Below are 8,875 nucleotides of genomic sequence, written 5' to 3'. Positions count from 1 at the left end.
GTCTGGGGAGAGGGTACTCCCTACATGCCAAATGTAAGACAGGCTAAGCAGGATTACTCAGAGGTGCTGAGCACCCCCATCTTCAGCAGTGACAAAGAGTGCTGTGGTATATCAGCCTCTGTCCTGTGCCTGAAGACCTCCATGCACTGCTCTGTCCTGGCATAGGCATCTGGTCATAGCTGATGTTGTTTGCAGAAGTAGGAGATCCCTCTTGACTCCAGTCTCCATTGAGAGCACAGGGGATGTCTGACAAGGAAAGAGGTGTGGGACCTCCTGTGAGTTTGCAGCAGGATACACACACGGTACCTGGCCATCAGGGACATCTCCAACAGCACATCCAAGCATGATGGGAAAAACACCACCTTTTGGTGTCAGCCACTGAGTTGGGCAGCCTAATCCAAGAGCTGCATCCCTCTGTTGCTCCTCCTCCTCCCCAGTGAGCCCCTGACAGAACCTCTGGCAGAGACCAAGGCTGTTTCTGCCATTTGAAGGCACCATGAAGGGAGCACAGCCTTAGGTTTGTACAACATAGCAATAGTCTAATACAAGAGTTGATGCATCTGTACCATGGAGCATCCAGCTCTGCTTATGTATATAAGTCTCCTAAAGACAAACAGGTGTTTTCTTACAGCAATGCAATTTCATTTTCTAATCAACTGCAGCAAGTTATTATTTTCTAATCAACTGAAGTTTGTTAATGATACGGAACTTCATTCACTTGAGTCAACCCAAATTCTCCAGCAGCAAAAGTCCAGGTAATGCCATATGGGCCTTGTCACTATGCGCAGAGACATAGCATTATGGCCAAGCATGGTGGAAGTAAATGTGGTAAAGAAAATAAATCATGCTATTTCTACCCCTGTTAAAACATGGGAATTGATCGACTGTGAAAACCTATCTTGCGCGGGCTATATTTTACCCTCATCTTCTGCTCTCTGAATCTTAAACGTCTGTGCTCTCTAACACCTCCCAAAATAAGATTGATTGATTGATAGTCTCAAACACTTAGTTTACACGAGCAAAGATTACCCAGTTCTAAACTTATTCTAAGGAGAGACAGATTCCTACAGATACTAACTGCACTGCTTGCAAGGGTTTGTTACGGATGCCTAAGTCAGGTATAAAACCTGTACAAAATTGTACACAATGACAAGAGGAAACAAGAAGTTGAACAGTTACTTCAGAAATCCTAAAATTCTCTCAGGAAGAAAAAGGAGCCTATGGGTAGGGGCATGTAGCATTCCAAAAAGCTGAAATAGCAGAAAAGCACCCAGAAGATGCTTTCCCTGGGGCAGACTCAGTGGCACAGAGGATAAAAGTTGTTGCACAACACACAGCACCAGGAAAGGAGGGGGATCTCCATCACCCTGTGCTTCCTGTGCTGCTGCTCCAGGGTGGATGGAAGGGGACAGCTGGGACATGAGTCCTGCGTGTCCCCATTGTGCAAGGGCCAGCAGGGTCCATGATATACTCGTGTGCAGCCCCCATAAAGGGCGTTTATTCTTTCTCACTTATTTGCAGACATATTTCTGCACTTTGACATCCCCATGTAGCTATGAGTAAGCCCTTTACCACAGCTCAGTCCTTATGTATTAATCCCCCCAGCTCCTGCAATAAGGAATGTCTAGTATCACCTCTTAGTTTATGCACAGAAAGGCTAGGGGAACTGTAGACCCTCTGAGGAAATCATGGACCCTAATCTGGTCTCCATAGACAAAAGACCAGTGCCTTTGCTGATGGGCCAGCTTTCCATGCAGTAAAGGTAGATGGACTCACTCCTGATGCTGTGACCCCAGCTCTCAGGGATGGCCACACTGGATCAGAAGGGTGGTTCCTCCATCCCAACACCCTCCATTTGTCAGCATCTGCATCTGAGGCAGTGAACAGAAATTGTTTTTTTCTGCCTGTCGTGGGTTCAGCAGTAGCAGTTGTTTTACCCCTTCTTGGTAGCTGGTGCAGTGCAGTGTTTTGACTTTCAGCTCAGGAACAGAGCTGATAACAAGGATGTTTTGGTTTGGCCAAGGACTTTGTGAGCCTCATGCTCTGCCAGGGAGGAGGGGAAGCCAGGAGGAAGCAGAGACAGGACACCTGACCCAAACTGACCAAAGAGGTATTCCATACCACAGCACGTCATGCCCAGGAGGTAACTGGGAGTTAGCCGGAAGGGCTGGGAGACTGCAGGGTTGGAGGAGGTATTGGTCGGAGCTTGGTCAGGCTGGGGGGGGCGAGTTATCGGTCGGCTGGTGGTGAGATGATGTATTCTCTTCCCTTGGTATTTCCTTTATCATTGGTGGTAGCAGTAGTGATTTGTGTTATACCTTAGTTACTAAACTGTTCTTATCTCAACCCGTGGGAGTTGCATTCTTTTCGATTCTCCTCTCCGTCCCTCCGGGAGTAGGGGGAGGGAAAGAAGGGGGGGGGTGAGTGAACGAGCTACCTGACTGGGTTTAAACCGCGACACTGCCTCAAAGTCCTCAGGCTTGGAACTACATGAATTACAGAGAGGAAAAGTTCAATTTTGTACAGTTTCTGCCTGCTGTCGTTACCTGTTGTAAAAAACGAAAGTGGTTTATATTGCTTTGTGGAAGTCTATATGTTTTTCACAAGAGAAGAAACTACCTTACGCAGCATGGCAAAAGGCAGTCTTTCACCTAGAGAATCATACTAAGCTCACAAAGAAAAATATAAGTATCTGTGAGGAAAGCCAGCTTGTTTATCCACTCTTCACCTTTAAGCAGCTTACAGCCTTCAGTGCGTTCACTCTCCAGCAGAAACTTTAGCACTGTTTTTCTTAGGTTCTAGACATTTAGAGGGCCTTTTTGTCTGACAGTCACCAAGCATTGCAAAGAAACACTCTCTTCCTCAGCTTGTCATTTTTACAAATCTCTCAAATGAAATGCCTTCACACAGACTTTCTTGATACAGAAGAGAGCAATATTTAAAACACACGTGAAACTTTCTTGAGGCAGAGTCTCCTGGTGGATCTTGCAAAAGTGCTATTTCATTTTGGGTTTAAAACATGTCCAGTAAAACAAAAGAGTCATTTTTGCCAGTGACAGTGGGCATCCCATCTGTGCAAATCCTATCTGTCTAATTTAGATAAAGCAACTTAATATTACTGGCTGCCACACCTTTCAGTTATTTTCTCTGTTCTTCAAAAATGTCAGAGCCTACTGTCAGAGCGCTGAGCAATGGGAGACCCAAAATTTCTTCCATCATACCAGAGTTGTCAGTCTGACACTAAAGAATAAAGAGGCTGCATGCAGTAGCATCACAATTGTTATAAATTGTGAACAGCAAAGTGTCATGGTTTAACAGCAGCCAGCATCACCCAGCCACACACTCGCTCCACCCCAACAGGAAAAGTGAGAAAACTTGTGGGTTGAGATAACAACAGTAAAATAGGTAAGAAAAAAGCTGCACACACTAGCAAAGCAAATCAAGGAATTCATTTACCACTCCCCATGGGCAGGCAGGTGTTCAGCCATCTCCAGGAAAGCCGGGCTCCATCACACGTACTGGTGACTTGGGAAGACAAATATCATCACTCCAAACATCCCCCATTTTCTTCTTCTTCCACAGCTTTTATTGAATAAATATAAAATATATAATATTTTTTATAATGGAGCATGACACCATATGGTGTAGAATCTCCCTTTGATCAGTTGGGGTCAGATGCTCTGGCTGTATCCCCTCCCAACTCCTTGTGCACCCCCAGCCTATTCACTGGTGGGTGGGGTGAGGAGCAGGAAAGGTCTTGCTGCTGTGCAAGCATTACTCAGCAATAGCTAAAATATCCCTGTGTTTTCAACATGGTTTCCAGTACAAATCCAAAACACAGCCCCATATTAGCTGCCATGAAGGAAATTAACTATTTCAGCCAAAACCAGCACACCAAGAAATCTCTGATTTGTGCTGACAGACCTCTCAACTTCATGAAAATGCTAGTGTACATGCAAGTGTAATCCTAGTTCTTTTCCAGGCTTGTGGGAAAAGGAGCTGAGAAGCACTAAACCCAGGAGGTTCTACTGCACTGCTTGAAAATTTCATCACCTGCAAAAATATTTTCCCTTTTGTGGTAGTAAAATGACTATTATATGCAATATCTACATGTAATGTTAATAGGTACAGTATTGGTAGAGCTCAAACTTTTTTCTTTTTTTGCATTTATGAAGACTTATGCCTTTTGCCTGTTTGCTTTTCCCATACAATCAGGTTGCAAAGCAGATCTGATAGTACAGTCCAAATTTGCTTCAGCATGTGTTTGGAAAATTTGCTGTTTTTCACTACAGCAGCAATGGTACGTGCAATGTAACTGTCTGGAACTGCTCTCTTCTTACAACAGGCACCAGCTTACCAGGCAGAGTAAACCACTTCCTTGTAATGTCAGCCTTGTGTTTTTAAGCTGATATGTTTGAAGATTATCATAACTAGCAATTACAGTGCAATTTACATAAGCCTGATGCAGAGCTATTAGAAAAAAAGATTGCAGGCAAACCCCTGCCTGGTATCTGCAGGGCTCCTTGTTCCACGCAGCCTCCTGCCTCTTGAGTTACAGACATGGTCAGCAAAGAGGTACCTGCTGCAATTTGCCCCTGTCCTCCATGGCAGCCTGCAGTGTGTGTGCCAGCCCTTTACTTCAGCATTAAGTGGCTACTTACAAGCATCCCATGGCTGAGCAACATGTAATAAAAGTGCTTATTCTTTTTGTGTCAGGTGTTAGACAATTTAAGTCCATTACATTCAAGAGCCTACAATTATTTTCCACCCCTCCAGAACTCCAGAGTACCATCTTTACCCAGGGTCCTTCAGGTCTAAATCCTAGCAAGGTACTGACTTACACCAATCAAATATTTTCTCTAACTAACTCAATAACATTTTGACTCTATTATCCTCCAGCATTATGTAGCAAACTATATTGGGAATTGTCTGTCAGCTTCTTCCACAGCTTCTGGAAGAGTGTGCCGTGAGGTTTCAGATACATTCTGGAAGGAAACCCCACGATAAGTAACAGCACAATATATCCCTAGCCTTGAAGAAGATATACATTCCTACCCCAAAGAAGTATGTTTCTAGATCCAGAGTTTGCAACTCATTTTTGATGTTCCAGAACTCTCTACATTTTTCCTAGAGGAGAAATACAGTCAGAAATTTAACTCAACAAATTTAAACTAAAAAAATATTTAATCTAATGCTTCAATATAGAATAAAAAACTTGAAATATCATTTGCTTATAGCTTTGGTCATCAGTTCAAAGAATATGGTTGAGATCAGTTTTTGGTACCAAGTTCTTCACTCAAGAAGAGTGTTGGTTTCAGGCATACATCTCTTTCAACAATTGAGGCTATTTCACACTATATTGACTTTAAAACTGAAAACTCCCATTCATATCAGTAGTTGGGCATAAATAATATCAGTGTAGGCACCACCAGTTCTCATAGTTACTAGTACTTACTACTATTTTCTTTTTAGCTGAGATAGGTAGAAGACTCCTGTATCAATCCAATGCTTACAGGTTTTGTGTGACTTGTTTTTCCTTATACACTGCAACCAAAACTGTAGTCCTCTGCAAGCAGGTTTTGTATCTAGTCAGTCTCTTCATTGATATCAGGGAAATACTGACAACTGGTGAGTTGATGACTAAATATTCCCCTATTTCTCTTTTTACTTCTCTTGAGTTCAAGTCACTATTCAGCCTAAAAATTTCCATATACATGTTATAAATGTATGAATGCCATTTTTGCTGGCATGACAGAGCTTTATTTGAAGCACCACTGCAATTCCAGGCTGAAATGTTTTGGGAGACAATACAAAAGCAGCTATCATTCTGGTTAAGCCAGGCTGCGTTTTCAGAGCAGCGCAAGACAGGTGTCCTGTTTGCTGGCCCAGACAGGCTGGCAAGAGCAGCCCTGGCATTTATGAACATGACTGAGAACAGCTAACATGTATTTTGATTTGAGAGCTGCCAAATCTACCTCAGAGGGCATTCACGTACATCTGACCATCATTACATTCAGGTGACTGATGGGTAACTTAGCTATCAAGACAACATTTTCATAGCATGGTTCAAAGCAATTTTCAATTTGGCTACCAAAGCAATTCCCACATATTTTTTTGTGACTACAGCTTTCTGGAGGGTGTTTCATTTGCCCCGGGAGGACAGTGAACTTAATTTGTGCTGGCACACAGAAAATTAGAAGGTGTCTGTCACTCCTGTGCCCCACTTGTGTGAATTTGGAGGCCTCTGCCTCAGTCCTGCATGAGGCCATCAGACACGTGGTGCGTACTCCCTGCACAGGAAGCAAACTAGCACATCTGTTATGCGGTGTCTTTTAAATGGAAATTTCACACATGCGGGCAGAATGGTACTTGGAAAAATACCTGTAGACTTGAAGGAAAGTAGGAGTCTCTCTTGCACTGTGCTTAACTCCTCCAACATATCATTACACACCAGTTACTCAGAGCCTTGCGCTATGCTACTAGAAATGGTAGGAAATGGAATCATGTTTCATTTGAGATTTGAAATAAGGCATAATTTCACTTAATATCAGTACTTTCTTATAGGAGAAAGAACTTAAAGTACTATCACAGGGCAGGTGTTAAAATCTGAGTGCCCTGACACTCCCCTCCTTCATCTTTTCAAAGCATGCTGAGCACAGCAAGAAAGGAAAGGATTCAGTACTCCAGACAGCTACCTGCAGTCTGCCCTCAGGGGAGCATATTTCAAACACCTACCCTGGAGTCTGCTATTACAAACTGAGTTAGCATTTTATTTTCTTTGGAGGCTTATCTGTGCACCTCTCTCATTCCTGATGATTCATACGCAGCAATGTAATGCAAAAGACAAGAACATTTCATTAGCAAAAGACTGCAATCCTGTTTTGCTAAAGCATGACTCAGATCTAGAAAACTCTACCAAAGAAACAGGTGCTTTGGCAAGAAGATATACATCTCCCCAAATTTCAGCAATGGGAACACTTCAAAAAGAAACTCTGGAAATTTATTTTCTCCTGGTTGAGTAGGCTGTAAGATAGCCATGAAGTTTTCACCCAAGATACAGCATCTAATCCAACTGGAAGATGACTGCATTACTTCTTTATTCTTTGCAAGTTTAGAAGTACTTAAAAAGAGAAGTTAAAAAGAACCTGAACCACAGCATTGAGTATGACCAATAAATCTGGCCACTATTCAAGGAAGCTGGGAATACTGAGTCACCAACATGTATAAAACCATTTGCCCTGATTCTTAATTCTGCCTGCAAAATTAGAAATCATGTCAATCTGCAATATTTCCCAGAGTGCCAGGGAGTTGAGGGCTGAGAATGGATTTGCTGAGGAATGGCATATGATTGACTAGCAACAGCCAAACTAGAAGGTGCTTTTTTTGCTGCAAAGTTGGTAATAGGTTTATCAAGATCTTAAAACTCCTCTGTATTTTGCAACTGTAAGAGTTCTAAAAATTCTAATGCCTCAGTTAATAGGGTCCCATCCAACTGAAAATATTCTACAATAACATGCTTCTTGTCTCTGAATCTCCTGCAAACACAGGGTGGCTTTTCCACACATTCTTCAGTTTTCTAGGGATTGACAAAATCAACATTATATTTTCAATTACAGTAAATAATTGTAAGGAGAACTATTAAAAGGAGACATATTCCTGTTTTAAAGTTGCAGATCTGCAAGCTTTGTCATCCATTGGGCCAGACTGCTATGAGACAGTATCTGCATGATGAAGGAACTCCACGTATATTTCCAAAGTGTAACAGCTAATGGAAGGCAAATCTCACTGAAAATGGAGAGAGCACAAAATCTATTTGTCTACTTTGTTTTTAGAATGTGCAGCTTAGAGCAGACAAAACCAAGGTACAGCTCTGTCCTTGGCTACCTTTTTATTCATCGTGTAAAACACTTCCAGCAGATGCATCTGCCCAGAGTTATGAAAAGAATTAGATGCTCTTCCTCTGATGCTTTTGCAGTTTCTCCTCAATTTGGGAAATTGCTGGCTTAAATCTATGCCCTCTCTGAAGTCTCAGAGCTCCCCATTTTCCCCACCCATATACCAGTATGGGACAGCCAGCACAGGTCTATTGGAGTATTTTAGTATGGGCTAGAAATAAATGACTTAGCAACTAACCCAAATTCCAACACAGATCCAGTGTGAGGAGTGTGAAGAAGTGTCATATCAATCACAATGTCTGCTAGGATAGCAAGAGCTAGGATTACATATACATCAACATATATTTGTTTATGATTGTATGTAAAATTTGCAACACACTAGCATGAATCCTAGGCTGGTTTGGGCTGGAAGGGACCTTAAAGATCATTTAGTTCCAAACCCCCTGACATGGGCATGGACACCTTCCACTTAGACCATTGCTCCCAGCTCCGTTCAACCTAGCCTTGAGCACTGCCAGGGATGGGGTAGCCACAGCTTCTCTGTTCCAATGCCTCACCACTCTTGTAGTGAACAAGCATTGTTTTCTCTGAGGTTTCCCACCTAAATCCAGACTGGACTGAGAAGCTATGTTTTCATATCCACTTTGGAGAACAAAGCCCACTAAACTGAACTCCAGAAGAAAATGCTACTTTCTTTCAGAAAGCACTACAAAATCTTTTTGTGAGTCATCACCATCAGCTGCAAGTTTAAATTAAAAAAAAAAAAAAGGGAGAAAGGAAAATATGATAAATGCTACTTGTGTACAAGAAAAATCACTTCAGGGCATGGGGTTTATAGAAATGAAGGTGCCAGTAGGTTAAGCATCAATCTGTAAGTGTTAGTGCACCAGATTAATGAAGCATCTGTGGTGGTTGCCCAGATTTGCTTTTCCTTTCAGGAATTTATCCAGTTTAGCATTCTAGAAAATAAAAGCTTAACA

The sequence above is a fragment of the Pezoporus occidentalis genome, unplaced genomic scaffold (assembly GCF_034315485.1).
Source record: "Pezoporus occidentalis ecotype Australia unplaced genomic scaffold, CSIRO_AGI_Poc_V1 ctg81, whole genome shotgun sequence".
In the NCBI taxonomy this organism is placed as follows: Eukaryota; Metazoa; Chordata; class Aves; order Psittaciformes; family Psittacidae; genus Pezoporus; species Pezoporus occidentalis.
Note: the sequence above shows the minus strand (reverse complement) of the source record.